General features: G+C 26.9%; 1 protein-coding gene across 1 annotated transcript in view; it reads left to right on the top strand.

Moving 5' to 3' along the window:
• Window positions 1–1542: 1542 nt before the first annotated feature.
• Window positions 1543–20173, top strand: part of LOC129916544 (protein eva-1-like) — a 220163-nt gene continuing 201532 nt past the window's right edge. The window contains exon 1 of the mRNA XM_055996549.1: window positions 1543–2583. The gene's annotated coding sequence lies outside the window, so the exon portion shown is untranslated. The remainder of the gene's footprint in view (window positions 2584–20173) is intronic.

Genomic DNA, 20173 nt, shown 5'->3' with positions numbered 1-20173 from the left:
CATTACCTATTTCCAAATAAAATAAACAAACAAAAATCATTGCAACAATACTTCTTGTGTTCACCGCTCCCAACAATTCTATTCACACCCAAACATAACATCAATTAATCCTGTAAAATTTAATAGCAACCTTAATTTATCCATTCAACCCCCTTCGAATACTGTCGGTCGTTATCCCTTTTATAAGAACACTCTATCACGCAATCTAGCCACATTCAGTTTTAGTTGTTCAAAATGTCTGTTGTCGTCGTCGGTTGTACAGCCACCCCATCCAACCACCCACCCACCCACTGACAACAACAATACGAAATGACACCCCAAAATCATCGCCAAACAATTCGCTTTGATTTTTATTTGATTTTCTAATCTAGTTTGTAATTGTTAGTTACTTTACCAATTTCACAGTTCAGTTTTGGTATACAATTCGATGTTTCTATTTTTATATTCCCCTTATCAACATATTGCTGAGTTTTTTTTACCTTCCCTGTCAGTTATTTTATTATTATGTTGATTTTTTTAGGTTGACGATGATGATGACGAACACAAATAGAATGCAGACAGACAATTATTTTCAAATCTTAATATTTATGAAACCACACAAATATTTTTTTCTAAATCCTAAAAGATTAATTTTCTATTTAAAATTTGGTCATCAATTTTTATCAATCGTTAGCTTCTGTTGTCTGCTGTGTGCGATAGCACAAACACAAAGAGCTGGTAGCTAAAAAACAACATCAGTCTATCATCAATAGATGTCTGCCATACGTAGAAACCTAAGATGATTTCGTGTTCTCTTTTATTTTAAATAAATTATTCTCTTTAAGTTTGACATCGGCGCATTGGCTCAATTGAGTCATGTTGAGACTCAATGTGTCCAGACCTAGCATGTCAACATTATTTGTTTCTAACAGAAATGTTTCAATTTGCTATTCTAAATGATGTTTAAAGAGCTTAAATGCAGGAAATTCAGAAAACTATAGAGCCAGAATGATAAATACCGATCTAAGAAGTTATTAAAAAATTGAAAATTACAATTTAAAATTAAAAATTTACAATATACAATTTACAATTTACAATTTACAATTTACAATTTACAATTTACAATTTACAATTTACAATTTACAATTTACAATTTACAATTTACAATTTACAATTTACAATTTACAATTTACAATTTACAATTTACAATTTACAATTTACAATTTACAATTTACAATTTACAATTTACAATTTACAATTTACAATTTACAATTTACAATTTACAATTTACAATTTACAATTTACAATTTACAATTTACAATTTACAATTTAAAATTTACAATTTTTCATAATAATATCGCTATTAAAGGTTATGTTCTTTAACAACCATAAAATAATATTTATATAACAACACTGTTCTCTCTCAAATGTTTTTCTTTTCAAGCAACATGCATCTAAACAAAATGTTTTTCAACATTTTCATTAATTTGGTGGAGAAAGTAAAAGTTGCGTCGCATTAAAAGGAGAATAAAAATAGAATCCACATTAGAATATCCGCACTGCACAGAGCGCGGAGGAGGATTCCTTTTCGTTGTTGTCGTCGTCGTTTTAGTAAAAGAATTTCATGGTTTGTCGTGTGTCTGAGAATCTCAGTTCGCAGATACACTGTCCTGCGTTCACTACTCAATCGGTCGTCAGCAATTCGTCGGTTTTGTTGTGTAGGCTACATATAGATTGTGAGTGAGTGTTTATAATAATTGTCTCTCGATTTTTCGTATATACCCCGACCCAAATCCCAATTGGATTATTATCGTTTGGTCGTGTATTTTCGTTGATTTTTATTTTGTTCGGTTGCATTGCAATTGCATTGCACTTGCACAATCAGTGTGTTATCTTAAGGTGCAATCAATACCCACATTCAAAAGTGATTTTTAAAAAGCCCGCTCAATCTGATCGTCTATATAGTGAATATTCAAACCATATTGTTAACCCAAGTTAAAACGATCGCTATTTTGATGTTCATTTAGTGCTTGAGATAAAAAGATCCTTACAAATTTTGAAATCGTGCTTTTAACCAAAAAAGCGATTGTTTGTGTTTAGTGCCAAAGATAGATTGATCCTTAGAATCTAACATAATTAAGTCTGTTGAAAATTGTATTGAAATGAGATAAGTTGAGTGTAGATAAGGACCTTTGGTCAATTATCTTAATAACCAGTTTCAAATTAATATAACCAAAAAAAAAAAAAAGAAACGATTAGTAAAGTTTCCCAAGGCTTCCTTTTTTTCGGGTGAAGTTTTTTTTTTTTGTTATCTTTTACCACAGTCTCTAATACCTACTCCTTTTTCTTGGATGGTTTGTCTCGTGGTATCCCCCCAATTCTTGTGTACGCGTTGTGTGATGGTTATTTGTGTTTGGTAAATTAAAGAAAATTAAGGATTCAGATAAAATGTAACAAAAAAAAAAAAGCGAAAATCAAACAAAATACAGAAAAAAAGGATATATATTTACAACGCAAAGAAAACTGCTCCTGTATCATAACTCTCACCAGGAAGGATATATATTATATTTTACTTCATCGTCGCGCATGAAATATGCTTAGATGGTGGGAATTGTTCGACTTAAAGATAAAATATACTCTCGTACACCGCATCACTGTTAGTAATCTTGAAAAAATATACAAATACACTTATACAAATACATAACTATATAAAAAAAATATAAAGGATATCTTTTCCAAGGAGTATAACTGAGAGGACAGAGGCATCTTGTTGTTAGAAGGGATTATTAGATTAATTTATTTAGTTTTGTTCTCTTTTATTTTTTCATTTTTATTTTGGTTCTCGTCCTTGTGGACTTAAGTTTAATTTTTTTTTTCTGTTTTGTTTTTTTTTTTTTTGCAAGGATATGATATATGCCAAAGTCCCCCCTGTTTCTTTTTTGTTTTATGCAGAGGAGTCTTTTTGGGGATTGTTTTTTTTTCTTCATTTTGCTTTCTCCTGGAGTGTGCTGTTGAATTATTTATGACAGTTTACTTCAACAATTTTTTTTTTTTTTTTGGGAAAATATTCCCAGTGTAGGTACCTACTGCAGTATGCTGGTACTTTCAAGGGCAGCACTCTGTGTTTTATTTATGTGGGAATTTAGTATATTCTTTTTTGTATTTATTTTAATAATTAAAAGGTGCGTGCGCAAGCAGTAAGCCAGTATTTTTTGTATGGATCCCCCGTTGTTGCGGTGAGGCTTTTTTTCTGCGGATAGATAGATACACTTTTTTGCTATGTGCAGATGGAACGTGATTTATTTTTAAATGCCCCTCTTGTTGTGTGTCACACTATAAAGAAAAATCATCAACAGTGTGTTTAGTTTTTGTGTTATTTTTTTTTTTTTTTTTTTGCAAGATATTTTCATATAGGCGTTAGGCATAGAAATATTTTTAGATGTTTTGTGTGTAAGTAGAAGATTTTGGCACTTAATTTGTTTGTTGTTTAGGTAATAACCTAATTTTAAGTCAATATTTTGATTTAAAAAAAAGAATCTATTGGGTATTTTGAATAAGAATTTTCTACTTACAGTTGGAAAGAAAATAATTAAAAGTTATCAAATAGTTTATAGGCAGTAAATACATAGTTTACTTTACGAGAAGATTTGATTTTTTTATGATAAATCGTAAAAAATTTTACTAGGTCAAATACTTCCAATTTTTTTTACTTTTTTTTTAAATTTTAAACTGAATCCCCCAAAGACTTTCATTGCCAAGTTTGTGTCCGGATATTGCTATAAGAATGTGAAGTCAAGATGAAAATTTATTTGAACATTGCCCCATTTTGAGCAATGGGTTATTGCTGGTTAATGGTTTGAAATATTTAATTTAGTGAAATGGAATATATTTTTGTTGTTTTGTTTAAGAATCACTTTGTGATTATGTTTTTTATGACGGGGAAGAAAGCATTTTTTTAGTCGATTTTTCGTATTCTTCAATCAATGAATGTATACGTGGGTGGGTAGGTATAGGTACCTACATAAATTCTCTGTATGATTTTTGTTTTAGTATTTACTTATGACATTATGACAATTTTACATCGTATACACGAATTCCAAGAATCAAAATTATATACAATATTCCTTTTTGTTCCAATACATTCTTTGTAACAAACAAATTGAGATAAAGGGAAATTTGAATTAGAGGAAGATCGGCTGGTTTGACTTGGGTTCTTCGGTTACTTCAAATTTCTTGTTCGTTTCTACTGATAAAAATTCTTGAACCAATTTTTTTTTTTATTTTTATTTTTCATTTATCATTACTTTTATTGTATATCCATTGATTTGTGATTTTTTTTTTAAAATAGGTATATTAAAAAAAAAATGCTTTTAATGTTGTTGGTCCACAATGCAAGTAGATACTGACTATAAAGTAGTTAATGATTGAAAAAATTCATGAATTTCGGTTCAGTTGCCAAAAAGGAACTGTTATAATCCGGCTATTGGTGCAGGGTTGTACAAAATAATTTTATTAATAATGCATTTGTTTCCATTACAAATTTAAAAAAAAATATTTATTGCAAATAAAAAAATTTCCATTGAAAAAAAAATATCTATTGTAACTGAAAAATATTTGCATTAAAAATATTGCTACTGATAAAAAATATGAACATTGAAAAAAAATATTTATTGCAACTAAAAATATTTTGCATTAAAAAGAAAAAAATTTATTGCAAATGAAAAAATTTCTTCATTGAAAAAAAAAAAATCAATGCAAAATGTGTGCATTAAATATTTTTTTTTAATATTCGCCGAATTTCTTACAATTTTGCCTATTTGACTATATAATTATCTATTTCAACTATAAGCTATAACAGTGAACCTAATGTATGGTCATGGGGATATTCAAAATTGTAGAAAATTCAACGAATATTGAAAAAAAAAAATATCTAGGTAATTCACAGACTTTGCATTGTATTTTTTTTTTTCAATGCAGAAAATTTTTTATTTGCAATGAAATTTTCTTTTCAATGTAAAATATTTTTATTTGCAATTAAAATTTTATTTTCAATGCAAATTTTTTTTATTTGCAATACAATTTTTACTTGCGATATAGGTACTATAGGGCAAGTTTAGGATTCGTAAAAAAAATCGAACTCGATAACAATAACAATTTTACATGACATTACGATGATGGAGAATGCCAAAAAAGTGGGTCCGGCAATTCTGTCTGTCTGTCTGTCTGTCTGTCTCTATCTGGAGCTGCAGCCTAAACGATTGAAGTGTTTTTCTTCAAACTTGGTAGTTAGCAGTTTTTGGTGATTCCCTAGAGGGGAAATTGAAATTTTTTTTTTATGACCAAAACTAACGGTACCTGCCATATAACGGAAATAGAAAAGTTAATTTTTTTCAAAAACGGCTCTAACGATTTTGATTAAAATTTTTGTGTGTAATACTACACATAAGGGCCAGCTTTTTAAATAAAAAAAATATTTTTTGTACCGTTATTAACGGTACCTGTCATAGAACGGTTTTTTTCGTTTCTGAATATCTCGTACAAAATTAACCCGATTTAAATGAAAATTTTTATACGAAAATGTGTAAGTAAAGATAATATTAAAATTTTAGAAAATTTTCAAAACGCGCATTTTTGGTTTTTTAAAAAATATTTCAAAATTTTTTTTTGAAAAATCAATTTTTTGAAAACGGATCAATGAAAAATTTTGAAATTTCGTTTTTATGTGTAAATTAATTATTTCTTCAAAATGGCATACCAACTTTTTTTTTGAAAAATGTTAAAAAAATTTTATATATAAAAAATTATTTTTTTAAAAAACGGCTCCTACAATTTTCAAAATTTTTTTTCTAAAAATACCTTTTTATACGAGAAATAAAATGGCATATTTGTTTTTTTTTTAAGATATTTTAAAACGGAGTTTTATTAATTATAAAAACAGATTTAATTTTTTTATACTACTTATGAAATTTCTTCAAAATATCGAATTTTAAATTTCTTGAATAAAAAGCTTTAACATTATAGTTACTTTAAGCATAAGAGCAAGTACGTGCGACCCCAGTCGTGCAATTTATTTTTTGATGCAAAATATTTTTAGTTGCAAACAATAATTTTTTTTTCAATGCAAATATTTTTGAGTTGCAATAAATATTTCTTTTAATGCAAATTTTTTTTATTTGCAAAAAAAAAATTTTTTTTAATTTAAAATGCATTTTTTTTTTAATTGATATATTTACAACCCTGTATTATAGAAGGTTTGACAAACATGTTTGTATTAACAATATAAGTAGGGTTAGTAGATATACTAAAGGAAAATTTGAGAAGTCAAAATAATATCAAAATCAAAAAATCTGACATACCTACCTAACATTACGATAAGAAATAATGCAATCAAACTCAAATAAAGCAATGCAATTATTGATGTTTGCCTGTATAAACCTCGAACTGAATTCAAAGTCACTGAAGACATACATACCTATCTTTCAAATGAGAATGTTAAAAAAAAGCCAGCTTTGATTAAAATAAAACACACATGTGAATTTGAAAGGTTATCAATCGTTGATAACATATACAAAATTTTGTCTCTGAAAATCATCCCCGCAATATGCTTTGCCGATTTTCAATTAAAAATTAAGTCATAGGCAAAATTAATCGTCCAACTTTGTTGTATCAATATGTCTTTTTGTAACCGAATTGTACGTTATGTTACTTTTCCACATTACCTATGGATTTTTATGATCGAGTTGGAATTTTAAACTTAATTTAAGAAAAAAAAAAACAAAATTGGGTGGATGGTGCTTTGTGCTTGTGGCTTTAAAAATACTCTTAAATCATGTATCATAATCATAGATTATTTTTTAAAATGAAGCTTCATGTTTCTTTTTGAGCGTAATTCACATGGTAGACTAGGGTTCAAAGCAGTTATCGGGATGTGTGGGTGACACTATTAAAGTATTGGTGGCTCTGGTTAGGTCTTTGAGAAATAGCCCAAATCACTGAAACGATTTGTTCCAAACCTTGTAGTTAAAAAGTTTTTTTTATAGAAAAAACTAACAGTAGGTACTTCTTGTCATATGACCAAAATGGAAAAGTTTTCTATGCTCAAAAACGGTTCTAAATATTTTAATTAAAAAAAAATATGTGTAAGTTAAGAACTGTCTGTTAGTAAAGGTAACAGCCGTAGAATATGTTTTGCATGATTTCTGACATTTTTTTTTTAATTCTTTGCTTTGCAGAAAATCAATTAGCATACGTTTAAAGGGCATACGTTTAAAAATTCAAACCATTTCTTATTTAAAAAAAAAACTTTAATACTTTTTTTTACATTTCTTTTAATCTAGATTCTAGAACCATGTAGATCGTAACATAAATGCAAAAAAAAGTACAAAATATTAGAAAAAAAATGTATTTAAAAACTTGAAAGCTTCCCCTAAAATCATTTTTTTTTTAATTTGTTGCTTGTCCACCTCGAGTTCTTTACGTGTGTCCACCCTCCGTTTAGGAGATATTCTAAAAAGAATTTTTTTTAATACCAACTCTCATACAAAATATCAGTTTTTCTAAAATCTCCACAAATATTTTTTTTTCAGAAATTCAAACGGCCATCGTTTGTCCACCTTAAGAAATGGATACAAACGAAAAATCATCCATTTCTCCACCCTAAGCTTAGGAGATATTCAAAGAACAAATTTTCAAAATTCCCAAAAAAAAAAAAATACTCATACACCACGGTGTACCTACCAACTGAAAATTACAAAGTCTCATAAAATCCCCAAAAATTATTTTTTTTATTCCAATTTCTCTCGTTTTTCTACCTCGAGCTCTTTACATACATATTTATACCAAAAATTGTAAAAAATACCCTGCGTTTAGGAGATATTAAAAAAAAAAACAAAATTTGTACTGAAAAATTCAAAAAATTAATTTGTTTTTTTTTTCAAATTCAATTTTTGTCGTTTGTCCACCTCGATTTCTATTCGTATGCCAAAAATAGTCGTTTGTCCACTCTACGTTTAGAAGATATTTTAAAAACAAAATTTGTACTGAAAAATAATACACCACGGTGAAAATGTAAAAATCCCCAAAAATTACTTTTTTTCATAAATTCAAACGTCAAAAATGTGTGCGAATATTTTTAATTTTTCTGTAAGAACATTTTTTTTAATGTAAACTTATTTTTCTTTTGTAGAAAATTAAATGACGATTTGAAATAAAAATTTTGAGGTCGCAGTTCTGGCTTCACGGAGCTTGTGTTTTGATGTAGTTTCTCCTTTTAATTTAATGAAAAAATTCAAAATTAAATAAAAAACTAAATAAAAATTCACCTTCCTCAGCCGACGAAAAATTGATATTTCAAAAAAAATTTTAAAATAGTTTTTGAAATACCAAAGTTTTGACTTTGGTAAATTGTTTAAGAAAAATTTTATCGTTTGTTCAATGTTTGGGGAGGAACTCCGAAATTTATGGGCGTAAGTATCGAGAAAAAAAATTCATCAGATGATAGACCTTGTTGTTAAATAATGTACAATTAATTTTATTTATCAAAATCTTAACAGCTATTAAGCGTTATTTTTGGTCCTAAAAAAACAACAACATAAAAAACACGTCTGGATAGTTTCCAAATAACTTTATATACTCGAACAAGCTTGTATTGACTAATGACTATTGACACTTTATTCATGTTAGATTTTTATTTCAGGTTTGAACTTTTTTACGTAAACAATCTAAGCCCCAAAAGAGTATCACTAAAAACTACCCCTCATCTTTGCCGTTCGAAATCGGAAAACAATTAAAGATCTTCTGAAGAAGAAGTTGCTTAGTGACATTATTAAAAAATTAATCAGAGATTAACTTCATCACCAAAAGTCAGAAGGCCTCTCGATTAAAAATTTGTTCAAATCTAAAGTCAAACTGAATGCAGTTGTCGTTGCTGTTTTCGTTGTATTTGTTTTCTCCATGTGTTTTTGGACCTGCCTCTTTTTCACGATTTTACCTTCTTCCTTCAAACGCTTAAATTCCTTGTTTATTTCTGTAAATAAAATGTATTAGGTAAATTTAAAATTACTAAGCGCCTAAATCACTAAACCCTGGTTTTTCAACAGTAGTAACAATGTTTATTTAGTACCTTATTTTATGGTTGACTTGAGATTTTTGAATCTGATAATCTGATAAAAAAAATTAGGAACTTTGTTTTCGACACAATTTATTTACATAAAAAAAGATTTTTTTATTTCGTCCTTTGAATATACCTCACGACTCATCGGATATAAATTTGTCTGCCTAAAACATTAAAACATGCTCATACCTACTACGTATTTTTTCTTTCTTGCAAAAATTCAATTAAATTTATTTTCATCGGAATTACAATTTGCCCTTAAGTCAATATTTATTTTAGAATTTAATTTGAAGTTACCCTCACACCACAGGAATTCCTTTTATTTTCAAATACATACTTCAAATACTGTTCTATCTCTGTTTTCATCTCTAACAAAACCAAAGCAATACAAAAAAAAAAAAAAAAACATTTTATTTTTTATTCGCCATGTTTTATTTCATGTTAAATTAGTAAAAAAAAAAGATTTCATGTTATTTTTTTTTGTATAACAATGTCTATTGGTTAGTTTTTCGCTGACACAAAAATTAAATGTTTACCATGAAATTCGGTGGAAATTTGAACAACATATCTAACAGTTAGGGCTTAAAATCAACATTTGAAATTTGCTTGTGGGTTCCGTGTGTGTTGCAGTCATAAATAAAAATAAAATGTTGCTCTAATAAACAAATTTATCATGAATTCCAATTAAATAAATCAAATTGATGTTAATATATTATAATACTCCAGTATCATTATGAATTAATAGTGAATTCTCAAAACTTTAATACCTATTTATGAGAAAACGATTATTATTGATTAATATCCGTGAAAACAATTTATGTTGAAAACAATATCAGTAATTATCTCATTTTTTTTTTTTTTTACTTTCGGCTTTTTCACCTCAGCCGCTAATTGGTATGTTATTTTTTTTTTAATTTAAACTTTAAATATAAAAAAATATTATTTTTAACAAAATATATATAAATATACAAATACAAATACAAATACAAATATAACATTGTCAAACAATAGTTTGAATAAAATTTATATTTTTAGCTCGTGCGTGGTTATGGCAGGTTGTTCTTTTAAAGGCATTTGAGTTAAAATATGAGTACGTACTAATATTGTATTTTTAAACAAAAGCCATATTTAGCATCTGCTCAATAGCACCCAATTGCAACTGATTTGAGCCTCTTGGATACCATAACTCTCTTCACCTTAATTGAGCTCCGTGAAGCCAAAACTGCGACCTCAAAATTTTTTAACCAAACTAGTTTTTTTTTTATTTCTGTCTGAAAAATGAAAAATCGTCGTAAACGCTCAATTTTTTCTAAGAAAGACGTATTAAACTAATTGCAAAGCCTCGAGTTCTATATAAATTATACAAACAAAAAATCATCATTTTTTTTATCCCCGTTTAGGAGATATTAAAAAAAAAACAAATTTTGCACTGAAAAATTCAAAATCACCCTAAAATCCCCAAAAGTAATTTTTTTTCTTAAAAAAAAAAAAACAAAAACAAAAACAAAAAAAAAATTATAGATACTTTTTTTCTAAAATATACAAAACATATTTTTTTAAATTTTTTTTTAATATTCAAATGACAATCGTTTGTCCACTTCAGAAAAAAGATATGAACAAAAAAATATCGTTTTTCCACCCTACTACGTTTTGAAAAAACAAATTTTTTACTGAAAAATTCAAAGTCCCCTAAAATCTCCAAAAATTATTTATTTTTTTTTTTTCAAAAACTTTTGTCGTTTGTTCACCTCAAAATCTTTACATATACCGAAAAACGTTGTTTGTCCACCCTACGTTGACGAGATATTCAAAATACAAAATTTGCACTGAAAAAAATCTAAAGTCCAAAATTGTACCTACAATTTAATCGTAAGCCGTATACCTATTGTAAAAAAAAAGAACTCTAAATAGAGACGACACCATCGAAGTCAATTTTGTATGTTCTTAATTTATATGATTTAAGGTATTTAGAGGAAACTATAAGAAAGTCACTGTAAGATTGTAACATTATGTACATAAAAGTTACGCATACACCACAGTGACCTTCTTAGTTTCCTGCAATTTAATCATCTGAATCAAAATCTTTAAATCGAGTAGATGTCTAAAAAATTAGACTTTAAGATAATTATGACTGTCATAAGCAGAACTCTATCAAGGATGCAAATATATTGTAGACTTGGTGAAATGCAGGCTTTAAAAGGCTCTCCTGAAAATCGTTGTATAGTTACGACGATATTATTTTTTCGATTTTTTCCTTTCGATATAGATATTATAAGGCAAGTTTCGGATAGGGTGCAAAACAACTGTTATTTCGTTATTACCTATAATTATTTTTGAGACACCAATACATGAAGGCAACATTGAGGGATTGATTAAAATAAATATTAAACTAGAAATTCTTCCTTATTGTACAGTTAAAAGTACATTATAAAATAACCAGAGGCCAAAAATAAATCGTAGATACATGGATAGGTATGGTAAAGATAACTTAATACAGTTCTGCAAAAAATATAAAAAAATATTTGATTGATTTATATTTTTGACTGAATTATCTTTTTATTATTAAAATCTCTGTTGATCAAAATATATAAATACAAAAACAAAACATTCATTCAAAAAAAAAAAAATGTTTTTATTTTGGTTTATCTTCGTTCTATTAGAATACACACTTATTTTAAACTTTTTTTTTACCAAAATGACGCTGAGAATATTTATGTGACATTTAAAAACGAGGATGTCATGACATAATAATACTGTATATTCATCCAGCCATTGTATTTTGAGGCTTTCAAAATGAAACACTTTTTTTTTCTAGACAATCCTATACTGTTTTTCATTGTTGTTCACTGACATGATGAACGATGTTTTTTTCAGTGATTAATGGAGAAAAAACACCAACAACTGTTGTCTCTTGCAAATAAAAATACAACATGCAAAACATATACCTAATATTAGCATATATTTTCAATTTAAAATTTTCTTTTATTTTTAGATGGTAGGTATCTAAGGATGAACTATATACGTTAACTTTTTAACTCTGCATGCATGTAATTTACAAAAAAAAAACGTTCAAAACGTATAAAACTATAAAATCTAAGAAAAGTAGGAAGGTGAGGGAAAATATTTTGACACACACATAAAATAAAATAAATACTAAAAATGGTGATTAAAAAAATATGGTCAATCTGTTTTTTTTTTTTTTTTTTTTTACTATAGCTTTACTTAAAGCAAAATTGTTATTGTTTGTACGTATTTTAAGTCAAAATAGATGAAGCAATATATTTTAAAAGGACATTTTTTTATATTTTGAGAAATTTCTTAATTGCTTTAAGTCCAAAAAAATCAGTGATATTATATAAACCACTCTTATTAACTTTATTCAAAATTTTGCCTTTGCCGTAGGAATAACGATTTAATCATAAAAACAAATTTTCAAGTAAAAGGGTGTTTTTATTAGTGCAAACTATAATGTGGGATCATCTAAATAGTCTAGAAGAATATATTTGATGAAAGTGTGTTTTTTCTCAGGAAGAACGAAAATAGAAGGGTTTATGTTGGGAAAATGATTATTCAATTTTTTTTTTCAAAACTTGATTAAAAATTAAAATTTTAATTTTTTTTTTCAATTCTTTTTGTAAACTTGATTAGATTTTGCAATAAAATATGTCAAAAACCATTTTTATAACTTTTTTTGTAAAAGACCATACCGGTTTTAATAAACCAATATTTACTTTGTTTTGCAAAAAAAAAAATCAAAAACAAAATTTTTAAATAAAAGTTTTTAGACGAATTTTTTTTTTCTAGAAAAAAAAACAATTTTTGTTAATTAAATTTTTAGGTGTTATAAGTAAAAGTGGCACAACTCCCACAATGTTTTTTTTTATTTTATCCAAAAATCGTAGTGAAGATGAAAGATAAAAGCCTAAGGTATCTTTAAAAAAGATAATAGCCATTCTTAATACAGTTTTTATAATTGATTAGATAATTTTATTTCTTATAGATGATAGGTATGGAAAGAATGTGAAAGAAAAAGATTATTTTCTTTTAAAATTTTGAAATTTCTATGTAGGTAATAGATTTGACACTTTTTAGTTACTGATTTTTTTTAAATATCATATCAATGTGTTGTTATTTTCCTACAAAATTCTGATTTGTTCTATTATTTTTATATGCATATCAAATCAATTTATTTTTATTAAAAGGAAGTTATATCTACCCCGTTATCTACGAGTCCCATCTCCTATTAAATCATTTCATCAATGTCTCTGGTTCAGTTTAATTTTAACAAAAATGTAGATCCCTCAAAAAATAGATAAATTTCAACTACTCAAAAATGTTGTCTTCTTTCATTCTTTGCTTTCAAATTTGATATTTAAATGTTAATTTTTGTAATTATAACCTTGAACCATTTATTATGAAAAAATAAGCCTTTAAGTATTAAAAGTAGAGAATCATTGAACCCTGAAGCTCATTTAAGTCTTAAGATAAGAATTATTTCAACATCTAAGAGCAACCATTTTATTACGAGTATTGTTGTTTTCATTCATTATAGCAAAAACAAACATTCAAGGATTTAAATTGACAAAGGTTTATATCTCTGGTATAGTTTATAGTTTAGACCTTGAAACATTTTTGCGTTTATCTGTAGCTAAGTTTCTAATTACATGAATGTAGAATAAACAACAACAAGAAAAGTAGTTTTTGACAACGGAAATAATCTGCAGCAAGTTGAACTTAATTCCATTTAAAGATAAATTTAAAAAAAAAAAGAAAAGTTCTACCCCCCAAAGTCTGTACATGGCTATAAGCTCAATTTTAATAATTGTCTCTCTGCACAAGTACCATAGAAATACTTACAAAAGTTACATTAATATTGCAATAACTTCCAACATTGATACTCATTTTTCGCATTTAAAACTATTCGAATAAAGCTTGGTTAATTCTTTAAACCTTTTAAGTTTTAATACAATTTTCTCTACAAAAATTTTTAATTCAAAGGAGAATGGGCAAGTTTGTATGGAATGTGGACGTTGCGCGGCCAGGAAAGAATTTGTTATTTTTTGATGTAATTAAGGTTTACATATATTGTGGAGAAGTTTTATCCTTGTGACGTACTCCAAAAACGGATAAAATGCATTTTTGCATATAACACTTTATGCAGATTGTCTCAAAGTTGTATCTTATGTGTGTATTTTAAGTGCAAAATACGATACTCTCTCATTTTCCCTAAATCTGAAGACCTTTATCTTGAATATCCAACCACTAGAACCCAAACTATAAGCATTTTAAAACAATAGTTTCAAGACTATTTTGAGAGTTTCGTTATTCAATTTTTTGTTAGATTGAATTGTTTGAAAACTTTCGAACAAAATCTTGAAGTGGTTGCCTTAAAAATCTTATATTATGAGTTCTATCGGTCGGATTTTCAAGAGTAATGACTTCAGACTCAGGGAAAATGACAAAGCATCATATTTTATGTTCCAAATAAAAATATAGACCAATTTGTCGTTCATACATTGAATAATGCATTAACGATACTTATACTGAATTTTCTTACATTCTTAATGCAATACTGCGAAACGTCCATAGTAAAAGTTTTTCCTAAGTTATAGTCCTTTCATATGATACCAATTTTATTAATGACCGCTCAACGTCCAAAATGCCCATTCTCCTTTTTATAAACATTCAGTTTTCCTTTTTTTTTTTCAATTAACTAGCTATACCTTACAAAAACGTTCGATTTAATTTAAATACATTATTATAATAATCATAATGCATAATAATTAATTTTAAATAATTTTTTTTTTTTACTCAATTTAAAATTAATTTAAAATTCATATCACCCCTAATCCATATTAAACATTTATCTACACTTAAAGCTTTCCAGAATTTAAGACAAAAAATACAATGAAAAATTTTTATAGAATACCCTACCCATGCATAGTTTTTTTTTTTTATGATCAATTTAAAAGTTGTTAATTCTCCCAATGCAGCCATAAAAAAACACAGACACAAAAAATGCCTCATTCTATGCCTTGTGCCTCTTCGGTCCATGAAAATCCTTGTTGATTTTCACAAAAAAAAAAAAGAATGAATTTCAGTTTTTTTTATGTTCACCGGTGTTTAATCGTTTTTTTTTTTTTTATGTCATCAGTAGTCCCCCTCCATGGCATTAAAAGTAGCGCACATTATACTATGTAGGTATTTGAGAGTGAAAGGAATTTATTTTTCTGTTGGATTATTGAAAACAGCAATGAGGTGGGGAGGGGGTGGATGTAGAAACAGTGGCCGGACTAAACTACTTAGCTATACAATTTAATATTAAAGGGCGTGATTGGAGATTAAAAATTAACTGCATGACTGATTCACACGTTTCCGCTATTAGATAAGTAAATGAAAGATGCCACTAAATTTAAACTTATTTTACAGAATCTTTTAAGTACATACCTATAAAAAATATTTCTGTACAAAAATTCTGCTAGGTATATTTTTTAATAATAATTTTAAAAATTCAATAAGTAATAAAATTTCGTTCAAATTTTGTTTACAAATTGTTTATCAAATGTTAAAAAGAGTTAATTTTGAGAGCTGGTAGATGATTTTTGTGGTTTTTGCAGGTTTCTCGAAAACTGCTCTAATCGTTTTCTTGATTTCTGACTTTTTCGTAAACGACTTAGATTTTTTTTTATAAAAAATCGTATAAATACATTATATTAAAATGTAAATACATTAATAACGCAGAAAAAATAACAAAAATAATAAAAAATTATTAAAATTATTTTTATTTTAAGTGGAGTGATTGAATATAATTCAATATAAGTTCAAGTGACCTCAACTCCAAAAATTTATAAAGCGTTTCGCAATCGTTTAAACAATCATTATTTAAAAAAATTTTTAATTTTTCAAAAAACACATTTTTGGATTTTTAAAAAATATTTCAAAATTTTTTTTTGAAAAATCAATTTTTTGGAAACGGGTTGGTGAAAAATTTTGAAATTTCGTTTTTATGTGTAAATTAATTATTTATTCAAAATTGCATATCAATTTTTTTTTTGACAAATGTTAGGAAATTTTAATATATAAAAAATTAATTTTTTAAAAAACGGCTCTAACGATTTTCGAAATTTTTTTTCTAAAAATTCCTTTTTATACTAGAAATAAAATGGAAATTTTAATATATAAAAAATTAATTTTTTAAAAAACGGCTCTAACGATTTTCGAAATTTTTTTTCTAAAAATTCCTTTTTATACTAGAAATAAAATGGCATACTTAGTTTTTTGTAAAAGAGCATTTAAAACGGTATTTAATTATTTATAAAAATAGATTTTATTTTTTTGCACCACTAACGAAATTCAGTGAAAATATCAAATTTTAATTTTTCCCTTATTTTGTTCAATTGAAAACTTTAACATTAGAGTAACTTTTACCATAAGAGCAAGTACGTGCGACCCCAGTAGTGCAATTTATTTTTTACAGTTCTTATAAAAAATTAAAGTAAACAAAATTAAAAAAAAAAAATGTTTTATCAATGCTATTATAGACCAATGCCAATAATTTAGGATAAATGGTACATGAAAGGGGAAAAATAAATTGCCCACAAACAAATTGGTGGAAAGGGGGTGGGTGGGCGACAAAGTTGGGTGGGTGTTAAAATTCGTTTTTTTTTTTTACTATTTCCGTCAAAAGCAGACCTTTTATCGAAAAAAGTGTGGTACAAAAGTTGTAGATAATAAAATGGTCTACAACTTTTACTCAAACCATTTTTTATATAACCTCAAAAATATTGAGAAAAATGTTTAAATACAATTGTGTTTTATTTTTACAAAAATGGTTGGATTTCAATAAAACTTGTTTAAAAATTACTTTGTTTAGTTTTTACCTATTTCAGATGTTTTTTGAGCAAAATGTTAATTTTTGAATTTTTGACGAATTTAATTTGAAAAAAAAGGGCACTTTTCAATCAAAAATTTTAGATTTTTGAAGAGTTTGGAATGTCGTTATTTAGATTAAAACCTTTTATTTAAAACTATGTAAAATTTTTACGTAAATGACAGTAATATTGGCGAGAGATATTTTTCTATAGAAACCAAATTATATTATGATTTTTTTAATCTTTTTTAAACTGAAATTCTACTTTTTGTTTAGATTATCATCATATTTGATTCTTTAAGAGTATAAATTATGTAACTTTAAATCTTACAAAACACAAACAAATAAAAAACATAATTATTATTAATCCTGGCGCCCATAAAAGCAGCTGCATATAATTATTTCTAACACATAATCCGACACTGTGCATAGACTAATTTTAATGATTCTAAACATCATCTCTGCAATAGACTTGAATAGAGCTGTATGCTGCCTGCATACAACATAATTTCATTCAACACCACACAAATGACATTAAAACACAAGAAAAAGAAAAAAACAAACAAATCTTTCTTTTTTTTGTTTCGTGAGATAAATTATAGAGATACACACACTGCGGGAAAGATATACTACCTATTTCTTTCAATTGGGTTGTTATTATAATTAGGTATGTGGCACGCTTTAAGACTCGTGGCCTTTTCCAAGGAAGCTCATATAAAAGCAGTGAGACACACTAACTAAACAATACCAAACTTACGGTACGGTTACCATCCGCCGATATTTATATTTTGCAAATTTAAGCCTTTGTTTCCCGTGAAGATATACAATGCATACCATAAAAACAACAATGAATATTTGTCAATCCGTATCATGAATACAAAACATTGTTTTTGAAATTAGTTTTTAAGTTCTAAAAATTGGAACTTAGGCTAATTTCTATACCGAATCTGTTATACCCTAGCAACTTTGTCTTTTCTATACATTGAACCAACAAAATACATAAAATAAATTAATTTGTACATTAAATTCATGCAAAAATTCATGGCAAATGAGCCAAGGTAATAATTCATAAAATTAATGAATTTTTTTATGAACAAATTCATAATAAAGGAATGAATTTTTCTTAAAAATATAAAATGAGTTAACTTAAATTTTATGCATAACCGAATTCAAAAATTTTTGAACTTGTTTTGAAGAAAAAAAATTGAAAAACAATTCAATTTTAAAAATTATTTTAACTCAAAATACAAAAATGAATGCAATTGAATAACAAATTTCGTTTATAAAAGTATGTACAGATTATAAGATTTAATAAAATATTCTTTCAAATTTGGGGCTAAAAGCTTATGAATTTATTCGTTTAAAAAAAATTCATAAAAATATTTTTCATATAAAATTGTTTATGAATTGTTTTTAAAGTTAAACTTTTTTTTATAGAATTCGTGCTTAAATTTAATGAATATTTCTTAAAAATTTATGACTTTCGGTTTATGAAGCAGATTCATAGTTTTTAAGAATAATATTTATTCAGTGTAGAAGAAAACCGTGTGTCAAATGCTGAAATAGTGCATGTCTTAATTTTTTGACTTCAATAAATTACGCTGGTCAACAAAATTGAACTTCTTTTTTTGCCACAAGAACCAAAATATACTTTTCTGAAGGTTTTTGGTGTGCTGAACTCGAATATGAAGAAGGACTTAACTTTACTGGCACCTTTAGAAATTTCTTTGTAATGAGTTACCTCACATAAAAATATAAACTTGAAAACAGTAAAAATTACGTTTTTTGCCATTTTATAACGGTAATATCTCAAGAACGGAGGCCAATCAAACTTTTCTGACTTTGGATTCAAGTTCACCACCCCAAAAACCTTCAGAAAACTATATTTTGGTTCTAGTGGCAAAAACCTTGTTGAACAGTGTTATTGAACGGGTTGAATGATATTTGCCAATTTCCATTCCAAACTCATAGTTGACAACTCACAGGACACAGCTACTGCACTCTACAAAGAATCTGGTGTGTAAGATTAATAGACTTTAAAGTTAACTTTTTTTCTTTTACTTAATTGAAAGTGTTTTTGGAAATCCAGATTTGAAATTACGTTCCATGTTTGTTTGAAATAGGTAGGTACCTACCTACATTTTCATGAATGGTCACCATAATTTATTATATTTACAAAATACATTTAAACCAACTATACCTTTTCGCAATTCTCCCAAAAACAACAACAAACACAAAAAAAAACATTCAAAAGGTATACCAACTCTAATTTCGAATAGATACGTGTTGAGAATATGTTATTTGGAAATCCTCGAGAGAAATTGTAATTATACTCCAGTATCAAGGATTCGAAGATATTTATCCTCAAGAGCTACTAAGTAAGGTGATATACCGTTAGAGCATAGAATCATCTTGAGGCACACATACACAGTTGTATTTATAGTAGGATAACATCTTACAGAGCTCATATTGAATGAAAGACATCGTCAGAGAGAAAAAGAGACAGCGAATGTGTGTATTTAGACGAAATCAGCACTCGAGCAGAAACTTCAATAGGTATTTGATGAAATTACTTGTCAATTGTGCTGCAAGTAGGCGTATGAGAGAGAGCTAAAGATGGATAGTCTTGAAAATCTTTAATATATTAGGTACTTCAAGGACTATGGCAAAAATGTTAGGTATAAGATAAGAGAGAATTTCGTATTTTATGGCTTCGAAGAAATTTCACGTGTTTATATTTGAACCAAACGAACCAACATTATATAATATAATATATTATTATTAGACTTACTTCGATTATGTTAAAGGTTAAAGCTTTAGCGATTTTGCTCGTTCCTCTATTAGTAAACCGACACAGTTTTCCAAAGAAGAATTTATTGAAACAGTATAGCTCTAAGAACAGGAAATATTTATCTATATATTATATAAAACAAAATCAAAAACAGGCTAAGAGAAAGAGAGATAGAGTTTTAATGTTTGTCTTTTATTAAGTATAGGGATTCGGAGGGATTTAATTAAATCTCTATGTAATTAGGAGTTAACGTAATTAGACGAACAGTTGTAGTTAAGGAGATCATGCAAATAATACTTTGAGTAACTAATTTACCTAGTTACTTAGGGAACTTTATAAAAGTGAGTTCAAGGAAGACATTTAGTTCGTTTTAAACTGACATTTAGCTGGTATGAATTGAAATGTTTTTTTTTTTTTTTAG

This window comes from Episyrphus balteatus, chromosome 3 (genome assembly GCF_945859705.1).
Source record: "Episyrphus balteatus chromosome 3, idEpiBalt1.1, whole genome shotgun sequence".
Lineage (NCBI taxonomy): Eukaryota > Metazoa > Arthropoda > Insecta > Diptera > Syrphidae > Episyrphus > Episyrphus balteatus.
The sequence above is the reverse complement of the archived record's forward strand: the minus strand, read 5'-3'. Positions and strand labels throughout refer to the sequence as shown.